Below are 18,069 nucleotides of genomic sequence, written 5' to 3' on the forward strand. Positions count from 1 at the left end.
TATATATATATATATATATATATATATATATATATATAATATTTTATCCATTAAGGAGCAAATATACTTCCTTCTCAGCAGCACATGGCTCCTTCTCTAAAGTAGACCAGATCTTATGTCACAAAGCAACTCTTAGATACAAAGAAGTAGAAATAATACCCTGCGTTCTATCAGACCACAATGGAATGAAATTAGAAATAAATGATAAAATAAAAATAGAAGCTACTATAACAAATAGAGACTAGTAATACACAATTGAATGATGAATGGATATTAGAAGAAATCAAGGATGAAATAAAAAATTCTTACAGGTAAATGAGAACACTGATACAACATATCAAAATCTCTGGGACATTATGAAGTCAGTACTAAGAGGAAAGTTTATTGCGTTGAGCTCATTCATTAAAAGAATAAAAAGTCACAAAATACACCCCTTCATGTTTAACACACTAGAAAAGCTGCAGATAGTAGGAACACACCTCAACATTGTAAAAGCTGTATATGCTAAACCCAAGCCCAGCATCATTCTAAATAGAGAAAAGTTGAAAGCATTCTCTCTAAAAACTGGAACAAGTCAAGGATGTCCTCTTTCACTATTTCTATTGAACATCATCCTTGAAAGTCTAGCCAGAGCAATTAGACAAAAAAAAAAAAAAGAAAGAAATTAAAGGAATACAAATAACACTACATCTCAAAGCCCTAGAAAAAAGAAGAACAAATCAACACCAAAAGCAGCAGAAGACAGGAAATAATTAAAAACAGAGCTGAAATTAATAAAATCAAAACAAAAGAAACAATTTTAAAGATCGACAAAGCAAAAAGTTGGTTCTTTGAAAAAATGAATAAAATACATAAACCCCTGGCCATGCTAATGAAGAGAAAACTCAAATTACTAAAATACAAGATGAAGAAGGAAATATCAAAATGGACACATCTGAAATACAAAAGATAATCAGAAACTATTTTGAAAATTTATACCCTAATAAAATAGAAAATGTCGAAGATGTCAACAACTATGACCTACCCAAACTGAATGAGGAGCTCAGACACAATAAAAATACATCAATTTCCAGTAATGAAATAGAAAATGCCGTTGAAAGCCTACCAACCAAGAAAAGCCCAGGACCAGATGGACTCTCAGCCGAGTTCTACAAGACCTTCAAAGAAGAACAAACACCAATACTCCTCAAAGTATTCCATGAAATAGAAAAGGAGGGAACCCTTCCAAACTCATTCTATGAGGCTAATATCACCCTGATTCCAAAACCAGACAAAGACACATCAAGGAAAGAAAACTTCAGATCAATATCCCTGATGAACATACATGCAAGAATTATCAATAATATTCTGGTAAGTTACATGCAAAAACACATTAAAAAGAGTGCACCATGGTCAAGTGGGATTTATCCCAGGGATGCAGGGTTGGTTCAACATATGGAAATCAATAAATGTAATTCATCATATTAATAGACTTAAAAACAAGAATCATATGATCATCTCAACAGACACAGAAAAAGCATTTAACAAAATACAGCAGCACCCCTTCATGTTCAACACACTAGAAAAGCTGCAGAAAGTCGGAACACACCTCAACATTGTAAAAGCTGTATATGCTAAACCCAAGCCCAGCATCATTCTAAATGGAGAAAAAATGAGAACATTCCCTCTAAAAACTGGAACAAGACAAGGATGTCCTCTTTCACCATTTCTATTGAACATCATCCTTGAAAGTCTAGCCAGAGCAATTAGACAAAAGAAAGAAATTAAAGGAATACAAATAGGTAAAGAAGAATTCAAACTATCACTATTTTCTGATGACAGGATATCTAGAAGATCCAAAAAACTACACCAGAAAACTTCTAGAACTAATAAATGAATTCAGCAAAGTAGCAAAATATAAACTCAACACCCATGAATCAAATGCATTCCTATACATCAGCGATAAATCCACTGAAAGAGAAATTAGGAAAACTACTCCATTCACAATAGCTTAAAAAAAATACCTGGGAATAGATCTAGCAAAAGAGTGAAAGATCTGTACAATGAAAACTACAGAACACCAAAAAAGAAATTGAAGAAAACCTCAGAAGATGGAAAGATCTCCCATGCTCCTGGATAGGCAGAATTAATATTGTCAAAATGGTCCTAGTACCAAAAGTATTGTACAGATTTAATGCAATTCCTATTAAAATCCCAGTGACATTCTTCATAGAAATAGAAAAAACAATTATGAAATTTATTTGGAAAAATAAGAGATGCAGAATAGCTAAAGCAATCCTTAGCAAGAAAAGTGAAGCAGGAGGCATCACTATACCAGACCTTATACTCCAGAGATATAGTAACAAAAATGCCTGGTATTGGCACAAAAATAGACTTGTAGACCAATGGTACAGAATGGAGAACACAGAGACACCCACATAAATATGGTTATGTCATACTAGACAAGGTGCCAAAAACATTCACTGGAGAAAAGATGGCCTATTCAACAAATGGTGTTGGCAAAACTGGAAATCCGTATGTAACAAAATGAAATTAAATCTCTATCTCTTACCCTGCACAAGAATCGACTCAAAGTAGAACAAAGACTTAGGCACTAGAACAGAGACCCTGTACCTATAGAAGAAAAAATAGGCCCAAATCTTCACATTGGCCTAGGATCTGACTTTCTTAACAAGATTCTTAAAGTGCAAGAAGTAAAATCAAGAATCAATAAATGGGATGGATTCAAATTTAAAAGACTTTTCTCAGCAAAGGAAACAATTAATAAAGTGAGGAGAGAGCCTACAGGTTGGGAGAAAATCTTCACTACATGCACTTCTGATAATAATAATAATCTCTAGGATATTTAAAGAACTAAAAAAAAAACCTATTATCCAAAAAATAAATAACCCAATCAATAAATGGGCCAAGGACTGAACAGACACTTCACAGAAGAAGAAATACAACTGATCACCAAATATATGAAAAGGTGTTCAACCTCTCTAGCAATTAGAAAAATGCAAATCAAAACTACTCTAAGATTTCATCTCACTCCTGTCAGAATGACAATCATCAAGAACACAGGTAACAGTAAATGTTGGTGAGGATGTGGAGGAAAGGTACACTCACACATTGCTGGTGGGACTGCAAATCAGTACAACCACTATGGAAAGCAGTATGGAGATTCCTCAGAAAACTTGGAATGGAACCACCATTTGACCCAGCTATCCCACTCCTTGGTTTATACCCAAAGGACTTAAAATCAGCATACTATAGTGACACAGCCACATCAATGTTTATAGAAGCTCAATTCACAACAGCTAAAACATGGAACCAACCTAGGTGTCCCTCAATAGATGAATGGATAAAGAAAATGTGGTATATATACTCAATGGAATATTACTCAGCTTTTTTTTTGAGAGAGAGAGAGAGAATTTTTTAATATTTATTTTTTAGTTTTCGGTGGACACAACATCTTTATTTTTATGTGGTGTTAAGGATCGAACCCAGCGCCCCGCACATGCCAGGAGAGCGTGTTACCGCTTGAGCCACATCACCAGCCCATTACTCAGCTTTAAAGAAAAGTAAAATTATGGCATTTGCCAGTAAATGGTTGGAATTGGAGAATATCATGCTAAACAAAATAAGCCAATCCCACAAAACCAAAAGGCTGAATGTTTTCTCTAATATGCGGATGCTAACTCACAATAAGGTGGGGGGCACTTATAGGGAAGAATAGATTACCTTGGATTGGGGAGGGAAGGGAGGGGATGTGGGGATAGGAAAGATAGTAGAATGAAACAGACATGATTACTGTATGTATTTATGTGACTGCATGACCAATATGATTCTGCAACATGTACACTCAGAAAGATGAGAAATTGTATCCCATCTATGTATGATATATCAATGTGCATAAATGTATTCTACTGTCATGTATAACTAATTAAAACAAATTTAAATTTTTTTAAAAAAGAAAAGAAAGAATGGATTGGAGAATGTAATATTGAGAATGGAGTATAACTGAATGTATGGAGAATTCAATATAGAGAATAAGTAGGAGTGGAGAATGGAACTGGCTGTGTGGAGTGTATAAAATGTAGAATAGGGTCTTAATAATGGAATAAGAATGTGTATTTAACATTAGAATGGAGTATAAAGTATGTAATGTGAAAATATTTATATAGAATGGAATATAGGGTGTGGAGACTAGAGTATGGGGAAGGAAGAAGGAAGAATGGAGTAAGAACATGAAGAATGGAGTACAGGAAATGGCAGATAGAATATGGAGAATGGAATATATTCGGAATGGACAATGAAGAATGAAGTACACATTATGGCTACAGGAGTACCAACAATGGAGTGTGGAGAAAATGCAGAATAGAGTATAGATAACAAACAATGGAGTATTAAGTATGGAGAATAGAAAAGATTTCCAGAAACAGAGTATGGAGAACTATGAATGGAATGGAGAAAGGAGTTTAAAATTAGATGGTGTTTGAAGCATAGGGCATGGGTATGGTAAACGCAGCATGGCAAATACAGTTTGAACAAAGTAGAAGAGACGATCAAGTACAACGACAAATGGCGCAAGTGCTATGGAGCATAGACTTGAGAATGGAGTAAAATGTACAGAGTAAAAAGTGTATGGAGAATATGGAAAAGAATAAATATAGAGAACAAAGAGTAAACATAGAGAACAAAGAAAAGGAAAGAATACATAAAGAGAACAAACAAAAGTAAATTAAGTATAAATAATAGAGTATTGAATACGAAGTGGAGAATAGATCATGGTGTATGTAGTAAGATGGAAAATGGAATCTGTTGATTTGAGTGAGGAAAATGGAAAATAGAGAATGAAGATTGAAAATGGAACATAGAATATGGTGAATGGTGTGTGCAACAGGAGGATGGAAATGGATAATGTGATATAGAATAAGGACAATGGAATATGGGGAGTATGCAAAAGAAATATTGGGAATGGCCTATGAAAAGTGTTACAAGAGTGTGGAGAATGTGGTAGGAATATGGAAAATGGAGAATGCAGTATGAATAATGTTCAATAGATAATGAAATGTTGGAATATGGAGAATGGGTTATAGAGTGTGAAGTCTGGAATTTCTGAAATGTGGAAAGGAGAATGAAGTATGTAGAATGGACAGTGGAGTATAAAGTATACAATACAGAGAATGTCGAATGGAGTGTGGTAAATGGAACAAGGAAAATAGAGAATAGGAATAAATGGAGTATCGAGTATGAAGAATAGAGTATGAAAAGCAGTTTATGGAATGGTGAATGGAATGGATAGTAGGAGGAGGATTATGTAATATGAAAATGTTTATGGGGAATAGTGCAGAGTTAGAAAATAGAATAGGGAGAATGAAATGTGGAATATGGAATGTGGGTTACAGGACATGAATTTTGCAGTTTGGAGAATGGATAATAGAGTATATTGAATAGATAATGGAATACTCAACATAGAACACAATTAATGTAGTAAGGAACAGAGAAGAAAGAATGGAGTATTAAACATAGAGAACAGAGTATAGAATATGGAGTGGAGAGTATAGGACGGATTATGGTGAATGGAAAAAGCACAGTACATAAGAAAGAATGGAGAATAAATTATGGAGAATACAAATATATAATGTGAAGTATGGAGGGACAATGCTGTAGAGTGAATGGAATAAGAAGAATAAAAATGAATAACAAAATGTAAGTGTAGAGAATTGAATATGGAGTATGAAGAATAGAATGTGTAGAATGGATTATGACAGAAGATAATGTAATATGGATAATAGAGCATAGAATGGAGTGTGAAGTATGGAGAATGGCATATGTTGTATAGAATACAGAGTTATAAAACAGAGGATACAGAATAATATGTGAATAATGGAGCATGGCAAGTGAGGATGGATGAAGGAGAATAAAGGTTAGAGAATAGATTATAGAATATTAACAATGATATAAGTGTGGCGAATGGTGAGTGGAGTATGGTGTATGATGAATGATAAGTGAAGTATGGATTATTAATAATGGCTTATAAAGGGGAAAAGGCATGTAGACTATATAGCATGAAGAATAGAATATAGAAATAAGTTATGGAGTGTGAGTAATGTAGAAATAGAGTGAGGAGAAAGTAAAATAGAGAACAAAGTGTAGAATTTATTGAATGAAGCATGGAATTTGGAGTAGAGTAAGGAGTAGCATACATGGTATATGGAGAATAGAGAATGAAGTTTAGAATATGGAATGTAAAGAGTATGTCATAGTGTATAAAAAAGGATGCATGGAATCTGAACAATGATGTGTAGAAAATATTTTATGGATTGGAGAATAGAGTGTAGAGTATGGATAATACACTGTAGAATGAATTATGGGTGTGGAGAATGTAATACAGAAAACAGAGTATGAAGTATCTAGGATGAAGAATGGAGTATAGAATATGGAGAATAAAGTGGAGAATATGGATATACTGATACTTGATAATGGAGAATGGTGGGAGGAATATGATTATACATAGAAAATGGAGCATTATGTATGGAGAATGGTGGATGGAGTATGGAGAATGAACAGGAGTACTGAATATGATGAATGGAGTATAGTGTGTAGAGAACAGAGTATGGTATATAGGGAATGGAAAACAGAATGTGAAGAATGATTTGTGGAGTTTGAAGAACTGAGAATGGAGCATGGTTAATAAAGAATGGAGAAGGTTGTACGGAATATGGAGGAAGTAGAATGGAGAGTATAGGAAATGGAATGTGGAAAATGAGATAGGGAATATACCATATGGACTATGGAGAATTGAATATAGACAATTTTAATGAAGTTGGAATATACAGAGTGAACAATGGAGCACAGACTACACAGAACAGAGAAGCTAAAATTAAAAATGAAGAATTTAGAATGTGGAGATCAGAGTATGAAGACTAGACAATGGAGCATAGAATCTGGAGAAAGGAGTTTGAAGTGTAGAGATGGATTATGTTGTATAGAAAATGAATAATGGTACAGACAATGGAGTATGCAGTGTGGAAAAGAGATAATGGAGTACAGGATATGGATAAGAGATCACAGAGAATAGACAATGAAGCATGGTGATTAGAAAATGGAGAATGGTGTATGGAGACTGGAGAGTGGAAAATGTGTGGAGACTGTAGAATAGAGTATGGAAATGGAGAAAGGGGGATGAAGAAGAATGGACTACATTATGGAAAAAAATATATAAAATATGAACAATAAAAGATAGATAATGGAGTAACAAATATGGAGACTGGAATATGGAGATGAACAACAGATCATAAAGAATGGAGAATAGAATATAGTATAAGGATAATGGAGTAAGGAATACAGAGAATAAATAATGCAGACCAGGAAATAGTTTCTTCAGAAAGGAGAATGGAAAATTGAGTATAGAGACTGGAACATAGAAAACTTACAGTAGAGCACAGAGAAGGAATCATGGAGATAGGAGAAAAAAATATGGAGAATTAAAGTGATACAATATATGGAGAACAGAGGGTGGAGAATGGGGTATGGAGAATGTAATAATGCACATAGTATGGCATATATCATATGGAGAATAAATAATGGAAAATTAGTATGGAGTGTGGAGAATGAGATGGAGAATGGAAGTGTGAGGATTATGTGTAGAATATGGAGTATGGAGACTAAGGTGTAAAGAATAGAGTATAGAACATGAAGAATGAAGTGTGAAAATGTTGTGTAGAGAATGATTATGCATAATGAAGACTAGAACATGTGTAATGCAGCATGGACTAGAGAATATGGAAAATAAAGATTGGAGTTTGCATTATGGAATTTGTAGTAGAGAATGGATGTAAATTATGTAGTAAATTAAATGGAGGCAGGAGATGGAATATGAAGAAAATATAATGGAGCATGAAAATGGCATATAGAGCAAGGAGTAAGAAGAATTGAGAATCAAGACTGAAATGTGAAGTTTAGAGAATAGGTTACAGAGAACAGAGAATGTGAACTACAGAAAATATAGTATGGAGAATATAATATGAAGAATGGAATGTAGATAATAGGAAATGGTGTAGAGAATGGAGTACAGAGAATGAAGAATGATATGGTGAATGAATTATGGAGAATGGGGAATGAAGAATAGGAAATAGCATAAGAAATTTAGAATATGGAGTATAGATTAAAAACTTGAGTGGACAATGGAGTCTAATATGGAAAATGGAACACAGAGTATGGCTAATGGCATGTGGAGTATAGGTAATAGACTATGGAGAAGGGAGAATGAAAATTAAAGTGTGGAACTTGGAATATGAAGTGGAGGATAAAGCATGGTATCTTTATTATGAAGAATGGAGTCAGGAAATGGAACATAAAATATGAAGAATGACATTCAAAATACTGGGTATGGTGAGTGAAGAATGGATAATGGAATACAGAATATGGACAATGGAGAACGGAGATTGGCGTATGGAGACTGAGGTAAATGTGGATAATGACATATGGATAACAGATTATGGTACATTAATAATGGGCAATGGTATATGTAGTATAGATCATGGTGTATAGATAACGAAATATGGAGGACAGAATATGAGAATAAGGAATAGGGAATGATGGAGTAAGGAGAAAGGAGAGTAGAGAATGAAGTATGTGTATAGAGAATGGAGTTTAGTAACAGTATATGAAGAATGTGGAGAATGGAGAATTGTACAGAGTCTAGAGAATGGAGCATGGAGCATGGAGGCTGGAGTGTGGAGCCTACAACATAAAGTGTAGAGAATGGCAGATGAAGGACAGAGTGGAGCATTGGGAAAATAAGACAAAGTAGGAGATGGAGGATGGAATATGGATCGTGGAGGACATAATGTGGAGCATGGAGGAAAAAATATTGGGCAAGGAGAATGAAGTGTGGGGTTGGGAGGGTGGAGGGTGGAGGACAAAGGATGGTGTGTTAAGACTAAAGGATGGAACATGAGGCATAGGGGAGGGGAGACTGGAGCATGGAGGATGGAATGTGGGCCATGGAATAGGCATGTGGTTCCTGGAAGGTGGAGTGAAGAACCTGGTGAATAAAATGGAGAGAAAGAAAGATGGAGTGTGGAACACAAACAATGGATCGTGGGGCATGGAAGGGGAGTTTGGAGACTGTGGATGGAGTGTGGGGTTTGGATGAAGGTGTAGAACCTGGATATAGGAATGTGGAACATTGAAGATGGATTGTAGAGCATGGAGGACAGAGTGTAGACACTGAAGGATGGATCATGGGGCATTGAGCATGTTGAGAAACTCGGAGGCAGAGTGTGGGACATGGAGGACACAGTATGGATCATGGAAGACTGAGTGTGGAGTTTAGAGATTGAGTGTAAAGCATGCGGGATGTGGTGTACAGCATTAAGGATGGAGTGTGGATCCTGGAATATGGAGTGTAGGGCATGGAGGACAAAGTGTGGGGTTAAAGGGTATAATGTGGAGCATGGAGGATGCAGTATGGAGACTGAAGGTCAGAATGTGGAGCATGGAGGACAGAGTGTGGAACCTACAGGAGGAAGTATGGAGCCTGGAAAATGGAGTGTGGGTCTGGAGGATGGAGTGTGGGGCATGGTGGATGGAGTATGGCCCATGAAAAATGGCTTGTGGAACATGATGAACAGATTGTGGAGCACAGAGGACAGAGTGCAGAGACTGTGGATGGAGTGTGGGGCTTGGTTGAAAATGTGGAACCTGGAGGAGTGCAGATTATGGAGGATGTCGTGTGGAGCACGTAGGACGGATTGTTGGGCATGGAGGATGGAGTGCGGATTGTGCAAGGTTAGTGTAGGTCATTAAACACAGAGAGCAGAGCCTGGAAGACTGAGTATGGGGCATGGAGGATGGAGTGGAGAGAATGAAGCGTGGAGAATGGAGGACAGATTGTGGAGCATAGAGAGTGGAGCGTGGAGACAGAAGAATGGAGCATGGGACATGAAGGAGGGTATACAAACAGGAGGATGGAAAGTGGGACATGGAGGACAGAGTGTGGAGCATGGAGTACTGAGTAAGGAGCATGAAGAACGGAGTATGGAACATGGAGAATGGAGTGTGGAACATGGAGAATGGAGTGTGTGACTTGGAGGATGAATTGTGGTGCATGAAGGACAAAGTGTGGGGGGAAAGGTTCAATTGTGGAGATTGAAGGACAGAATGTGCAGCATGGAGGACATGGTGGGAAACCTACAGAAGAGTGTTTAGAGCCTGAAAAATGGACTGTGGAGCCTGGAGGATGGAGTGTGGAGACTGGGAGACTGTGGGCCACGGAGGACATGAGGTGGGGCGTGGAGGGTGGAGTGTGGGGATTGGGAGACTGTGGGCATGGAGGACATGAGGTGGGGCCTGGAGGATGGAGTGTGGGGATTGGGAGACTGTGGACCATGTAGGACATGAGGTGGGGCCTGGAGGGTGGAGTGTGCACCTTGAAGACAGAGTGTGGAGACTGAAGAACAAAATGTACAGCCTGGAAGTCAGAGTGCAGAGCCTCCAGGAGGGAGTCTGGAGCCTGGGAAACGGAGTGTGAAGTCTGAAGGATAAAGTTCAGGCATGAAGGACAAAGTGTGGACCTGGAGGACAGAGTGTGGAGCATGAAGGGTGGACTGTGAGGCGTGGAGGACAGTGTGCACATGGAGGATGGAGTGGAAAGGACGGAACACAGACTTGAAGAGTAGAGCCTGAAGTGGAGACTGAAGGATAGAGTGTGGGGAATGTGGGAGGGTCTGGAAGCTGGAGGACAGAGTGTGGAGCATGGGCCATGCCATATGCAATGTTCAGGATCATGTGAGGCCTGGAGTGCTGAGTGGGGGCACGTAGAACAGAAGGCAAAGCCAGGAGAATGGAGTGCGGAAACCCAGACATAGAATGTGGAGTGTGGAGCACAGGGTGTGGGCAATGGGGATGGTATGTGAATCCATGTGAATGGAGTGAGGGGCATGGAGGAGGGTAGGGCCTGGAGGAGGAGTATGGGACATGGAGGATTAATGGGTATCAGGCAGGATTGAATGTGGAGCATAATAGATGGAGTGTGGAACCTGGAAAATGGAGTGGAGAGGAAGGAAGATAGTGTGTATCAAGGAAAATGAATGGTGGAGCATGGTGGGCAGAGAATGAGACCTGAAGGATGGCATATATGACATGGAAGAGAGGGCACAGCCAGGCAGATGGAATTTGGAGTCTGGAGGAAGAAATGTGAAGCCTAGAGATTGAGTTGGAAGCATGCAGGAGAGAGTGTGGAGCATGGGGGATGGAGTGTGGAGACTGAAGGTCAGAGTGTGCAGCATGGAGGACAGAGTGTGGAGCCTCCAGGAGGGAATGTAGAGTCTGGAGCCTGGAAGATGGAGTGTGGTTCACAAAGAATGGAGTGTGGAGCTGCCACTGGAGTGTGGGGCACGCAGGGGAGTGCGAGCCTGGAGAATGAAATGTGGAGCCTGCAGGACAGAGAGCTGAGCATGGAGGAGGGGGTGAGCCCAGAGGTCTGAATGTGGCCCCTGGAGAATGGACCATGGAGATTGAATTGTGGAGCCTACAGTATGAGAGTGGGCCATGGAGAATGGAGTGTGGGACCTGGAGAATAAAGTGTGCAGCAGGGAAAATGGAGTGTGAAGAGTGGAGGCTGGAATTTGAGGCATGGAGGAAGATGTGGAGCCTGGAGGACGGAGTGTAGGGCATTGAGGATTGAATGGGTATTATGCAGGACTGACGGTGGAGCAAAGAGGACGGACTGTGGAAACTGAAGGACAGAATGTGGAGCATGGAGGACAGAGTGTGGAGCCTCCAGGAGGGAGTTTGGAGCCTGGAAAGTGGAGTGTGGAGCCTGGAGGATGGAGTGTGGGGCATGAAGAACAGACGATTGAGACGGAAGGCAGGGATGACAGAGGGAGTGGTGGAGGAGGGAGTGTGCAGCATGAAGGGCTGAGTGTGGAGCATGGAGAACTGAGTGTGGAACCTGGAGAATGAAGCGGGAGGAGTAAAATCGGGTATGGAGCATGGAGGATGGATTGTGGCGAGTGACTGTGGAGTGCAGGGCATGGAGAACCTGGAGGTCAGAGAATGAGACGTGGATGATGGAGTGTGCAGAGTGCAGGGCTAAGTGTGCAGCCTGGAATCTAGAGTTTGGGGCATATAGGACAAAGTGTGGAGCGCAGAGGATGAAATGTGGGCCATGGAAGATTGTGGAGCATGGAGGACAGAGTGTGACGACTGTGGACGGGGCATGAGGATGGTGTAGAACCTGGAGGACGGACTGTGAGACATTGAAGATGGATTGTGTAGGATCAAGTGTGAGTCATGGAGGACAGATTGTTGTGCATGGAGGAAGGAGTGTGAAATAAGAATGGAGCAGAAAGGATGAAAGGTGAAGTGAGGTGCGTGGAGGGTGGATTATGGAGCATGGAGGACAGAGTATGGAGACTGTGGATGGAGCATGGGGCTTGGATGAGGGTGTGGAACCTGGAGGACCAAGTTTGGTACATGGAGAATGGAGTGTGGATCATGGAGGACAGAGTGTAGAACCTGAAGAATGAAGTGGAGAGGATGAAAAGTGGTATGTGTGGCATGGACGATGGACTGGAACATGCAGAACAGAGTGTGTGGCATAGAGGATCAAGTGTGGGACATGGAGTGTGGAGACTGGTGTGGGACACTGAAGATAGAAGTGGGACATGGAGGACTAAGTGTGGGGTATGGAGGATGGGGTGTGGAACGTAGAGAACGGAACGGAGAGGTTGGAAGACAGAGTGTGGCGCATAGAGGATGGAGCACGGAGACTGAAGGATACAGCATGGGGCAAGGAGAGTATGGAAACTGGAAGATGGAGGGTGGAGCCTGGAGCATGAGTGTGAAGCATGCAGGAATACAGTGTAGAGCCTGGAGGACAGGGTGTGGCACATGGAGAATGGAGTGTAGAGACTGAGGACAGGGCGTGACACATAAAGGAGGGAGTAGGGGACCTGGAAGATGGAAAATGGGGCATGGAGAGGATATGTTACCTGAAGGACTGAGTGTGAGACACTGGGTGTGGAGTGTGGATCATGGAGTACTGAGTATGCAGCATGGAGGATGGAGTGTGGAACCCAGAGGATGGGAGATGGAGTGTGGAGCAGGGAGAATGGATTTTGGAGCCTGGAAGATGGAGTGTGGTGACTCAAGGATGGAGCATGGGGCATGGAGGAGAGTATGGAACCTGGAGGACAGAGTTGGAACTTGGATGATACCATGAGCAGAGGACAAGATAGTGTGAGGCTGGAGGACAGAGTGTGGGACACCTAGGACAAAGTGTGCAGCCAGGAGAATGGAGTGTGGAGACTAAAGCACAGAATGTAGAACACGGAGGAGAGGGTGTGGGGCGATGAGGATGGAGCGTGGGACACTGAGGATTGAGTGGGTGTCATGCAGGGCTGACTGTGGAGCGAAGAGGATGGGGTGTGGAGACTGAAGGATGGCGCATGAGGCATGCAGGAGGGTGCAGAACTTGGAGGATAGAGTGCACTGTCTGGAGGATGGTGTTGAGCCTGGAAAATGCAGTGTGGAGAATGAAGGATGGAGTATGGGGGGTGGAAGATGGAGGTGAATCAGGGAAGACTGAGCGGGGAGCTTGGAGGATGGGGTGTAGAGGCTAGAGTATGAATTGTGGGGCATGGAAAACAAAGCATGAGGCTAAGTGTGAGGCTGAAGGTGTCATGTGGAGCACGGAGACGCAATGTGGAGACTGAAGGACAGAATGTGGAGCATGGAGGACAGAGTGTGGAGCACGGGAGGAAGTTTGGAGCCTGGAGGATGGAGTGTGGGGAGCATGGACGATGGTCTGTGGAGCACAGAGAGCAGAGTGTGGAACGTGGAGTGTTGAGACTGTGGGTCAGGCCTGGGCCAGGGAGGACCGTGTGGAACCTGGAGGATGGGGTGTGGGGCATGGAAGACAGAGGGGGATCACGGAGGACTGAGTGTGGGTTATGGAGGATGGGGTGTGGAACACAGAGAATGGATGGAGGGATGGAAGACAGAGTGTGGAGCATGGAGATGGAAGGGTGGAGCCTGAGGCATGAAGGAAGGTATGGACCTGGAGGATGGAAAGTGGGACCTGGAAGATGGAGGGTGACACCTGGAGGACAGGGTGTGTGGCAGGGAGGATGGAGTGTGACATACGGATGACAGCATGTGCTTATGGAGGACAGTGTGAGGCCTATCCTCACAGAGTTGGGGGCACATAGGCCAGGAGGCGAAGCCAGGGGAATGGGGTGTGGAGACTGAAGGTCAGAGTGTGCAGCATGGAGGACAGAGTGTGGAGCCTCCAGGAGGGAATGTAGAGTCTGGAGCCTGGAAGATGGAGTGTGGTTCACGAAGAATGGAGTGTGGAGCTGCCACTGGAGTGTGGGGCACGCAGGGGAGTGCGAGCCTGGAGAATGAAATGTGGAGCCTGCAGGACAGAGAGCTGAGCATGGAGGAGGGGGTGAGCCCAGAGGTCTGAATGTGGCCCCTGGAGTATGAGAGTGAGGCCTGGGAGCAGAGTGTGCAGTGGGAGAATGGAGTGGGAAGAGTGAAGGACGGAGTGTGGGGCATGGAGGGACAGAGTGTGGGACGCTGACAGTGGAGTGTGGACAAGTAGGAGTGAGTGTGGAGCGTGGAGAATGGGGTGGAAAGAGGGAAAGATGGAGTGTGGGGCCTGGAGGAGGGAGCATAAGGCACGAGGAAGGTGCGGACTGGGAGGAGGGAGTTCTGAGCCTAGAAAACAAAGGGTGGAGGCTGCAGGGTGGAGCCTGGGAAATGGAGGAGGAAGTGTGGATCGCAGAAGCCTGAGGGACAGAGTGGTGGGACCTGGAGAAAGGGTGGAGAGGATGAAAGATGAATCTCAAAGCCTGGAGCACGGAAGATGGAGTGCGGAGGCTGCAGGATGGAGCGTGGAGTAGGTGAGGAACCTGGGGAAGAGTGTGGACACGGAGGGTGAGATGTGCAGTGTGGAGGGTGGCGTGCAGGCCATGGAGGAAATGTCTTGGGATAGAGGAGGGGTGTGGGCCTCAAGACAGAGTGTGGTGTGTGGAAGACGGATGGTGGCGTCTGGAGGACAGAATGAGGAGGCTGAAGATGAACTGGGGCATGGAGGATGGGAGAAACCTGGAGGCCAGAGCGTGGATCATGGAAGACCGAGTGGAGCATGGAGGAGAGTGTTGGGCCTCCAGGAGGGAGTGTAGGGTCTGGAGGATGGAGTGTGGAGCAGGAGGGTGGAGTGTGGGTGATTCGGGGTGCAGGTGAGGTGGGAAATGAAATGTGGGAGTGTGCAGCAGCCAGGAAAGTGTGGAGCACGAAGGGTAAAAAGAGCAAGCAGCCCGGGACAGAGAGTGGGCATGGAGGGTGGAGTGTGGGGCGTGGGGTGGAGAGAATGGAGGATGGAGACTGACAGAGGGATCGGGGATACAGAGAGTGCGGAGCGTGGAGGACAGAGTGTGGGACACTGAGGACTGAGAGGAACCTGAGGGTGGAGTGTGGGGTGTGGAGAGGTGAGGGTGGAAGACAGAATGTGGAGCAGGCAGGATGTGTTCTGAGATGATCAAAAAGAATTTCGGGACTGAAGGACGTACCATGAGGCATGGAGGAGGGTGTGGGAGCTGGAGGATGCAGCTTTGAGCCTGGGAATGCAGTGGAGACTGAAGGAAGGAGCAGGAGGCATGGAGGACGGTGAGAAACCTGGAGGCCAGAGTGTGGATCGTGGAGGATTGAGTATGGAGCATGGAGGGTGCAGGGTGGAGCCTAGAGATCGAGTGGGGGGGGGTGTAGCACTAAGGATAGAGTGTGGAGCCTGGAGGGTGGAGTGGGAGGCACAGAAGACGGTGTGCGGAGCAGGGAGGAAGCAATTTGGAGCCTGGTAGATGTCGTGCAGAACCTGGAGAACGGAGTGGAGAGGACGGACGATGGAGTGCAGAGCAGGGACCGTGCATTGTGGATTGTGGAAGGGAAGCCTAGGGATTGTGGATGGAGAGTCGGGCAGGAAGGAGAGTGCGGAACCTGGAGATGGGAATGTCAGACATTGAAGGTAGATTATGGAGTACAGAGGACAGAGTTTGAGGCTGAAGGATGGATTGTGGGGCCTCGAGGTGAGTGAGAAACCTGTAGGCCGGAGTGTAGGACATGGAGGACTTCGTGTGGAGCCTGGAGATTGAGGGTAGGCATGGAGGACAGAGTGTGGGGCCCAAGGTGTCCTTGGAGCATGGAGGACAGAGTGCGGACCCTACTGGAGGAAGTTTGGAGCCTGGAAATGGAGTGTGGAGCCTGGAGAATCAGGCATGTGGCATGGAGAGGGTGTGGATCTGAATGACAGGTGTGGGACTTTGAGGATGTCATGTGGTTGGAGGGCTGAGTGTGGAGCACGGACAACAAGTGTGGAATCTGGAGAGTGGAGTGGAGAGAATGGAGGATGGAGTATGGAGAGTGATGGATGGAGTGTGGACATGAAGGGTGGAGTGTGGGCATGGGGGTGGAGTGTAGACCATGGAGGTTGGAGTGTAGAACATGGTGGATGGAGTGTAGACCATGGAGATGGAGTGTAGACCATGGAGGTGGAGTGTAGACCATGGTGGATGGAATGTAGACCATGGTGGATGGAGTGTAGACAATGGTGGATGGAGTGTAGAACATGGAGATGGAGTGTAGATCATGGAGGTGGAGTGTAGACCATGGAGATGGAGTGTAGACCATGGTGGATGGAGTGTAGACCATGGAGATGAAGTGTAGATCATGGAGGTGGAGTGTAGACCATGAAGGTTGGAATGTAGACCATGGTGGATGGAGTGTAGACCATGGAGATGGAGTGTAGATCATGGAGGTGGAGTGTAGACCATGGAGGTTGGAATGTAGACCATGGTGGATGGAGTGTAGACCATGGCGGATGGAGTGTAGACCATGGCAGATGGAGTGTAGACCATGGGGGTGGAGTGTGGGGGTGGAGGTGGAGGCTGGGGCCTTCATAGCAAGGACACTGCAGTGTGCGATGTGTGATTTGGAGTGTGGTCAGTGGAGTGGGGTGTGAGTGTGGCCGGGTCCCTCCTGTGTCCTGCCCTGCAGTAGCCACCTCTCCTGCAGTTGACGACACACATTATAGGGCAAGCACTGTGCCACCCGCTGTCAGGCCCTAGGTTGTGCTGGGTGCCCTGGGGACACATGCAGTGCAGACAGTGCTCGGGGGCAGTGACAGGAGCCTTGCCACGCGCTGCTGGGGACTCACTTACCCCTTGGGCCAGGCTCCGTGCTGGGCCTTGCTGGCATCTGAGTGTCTCCTGGGCTCTCACAGCTTCCCACTTTATGGCTATGCACTCACTGTGTGTCACATGCTGTCCCAAGGACTGGTGCATCTGTGGGCCGTGAGTGAGGGAAGTCTCAGTTTCCCCCTTGTTCAGGGGCCACACCTGCCACCTCTCAGGGGTGTCGGGCAACTCAGGGACATCCCCAGAGAATGGCCCATGCCTGCCCAAGAGTGCCAAGGAAGCAGCAGGCCAGGGGCGGGGAGGCCAAGAATCTGGGCCTCAACCTGGTGGCCTTGGTGGAAACTGCAGGGCCTCCAGGGGCCTCCAGGGGCCTCCAGGCTGCCCTGGCACAGAAGGAGCCCCCAGAGAAGCCTGGGATTGACATGCTGCCACAGGTGGCCTCCCAAGAGGACCTTCCAGATGTCCCAGTGTCCCAGGCCTTCTCCCAAGATGGCCTCTCTGGAGCCCTGGGCCCCACCACTCCTGACCCTGAGCCACGGGCTGCCTCGCCGCCCCCTCTGAGCCTCGCCCTCACCTTGGGTCTCTAGCTGGCTCCCAGAGCCTCTGCGTCTTCCACCGCCCAGTCCTGCCAGAGGAGGATGCGGACCTGATGGAGCCTGCGTTAGCCAGCAGAGGACCCTCACTGGCCCTCCTTCAGTGGCACCGACATACGCCGGCCTGCGTGTCTCCCTCCGCCTGGCCCTGACCACCTCCCCACCCAGCCCACAGACACGCAGGGCCAGGCCCCAGGAGCTCATGGGGCCAGGAAATCCACCCAGGCCTGCTGGCGCCCCGCCCCGGCCGCCTACCCACCCCGCTGGGCCCCGCTGGGCTGACTGAC

General features: G+C 45.1%; 1 long non-coding RNA gene across 1 annotated transcript in view; it reads right to left on the reverse strand.

The window, feature by feature from the left end:
* LOC125618110 overlaps positions 1–17,967 on the reverse strand; it is a 30,237-nt gene extending 12,270 nt beyond the window's left edge. The window contains exons 1-2 of the long non-coding RNA XR_007349352.1: positions 17,764–17,967; positions 17,214–17,336 (exon numbers count right to left, since the gene is read on the reverse strand). This is a non-coding gene — a long non-coding RNA (uncharacterized LOC125618110). The remainder of the gene's footprint in view (positions 1–17,213; positions 17,337–17,763) is intronic.
* Between the last annotated feature and the right edge of the window lie 102 nt (positions 17,968–18,069).

The sequence above is a fragment of the Marmota marmota genome, unplaced genomic scaffold (assembly GCF_001458135.2).
Source record: "Marmota marmota marmota unplaced genomic scaffold, marMar, whole genome shotgun sequence".
NCBI lineage: Eukaryota > Metazoa > Chordata > Mammalia > Rodentia > Sciuridae > Marmota > Marmota marmota.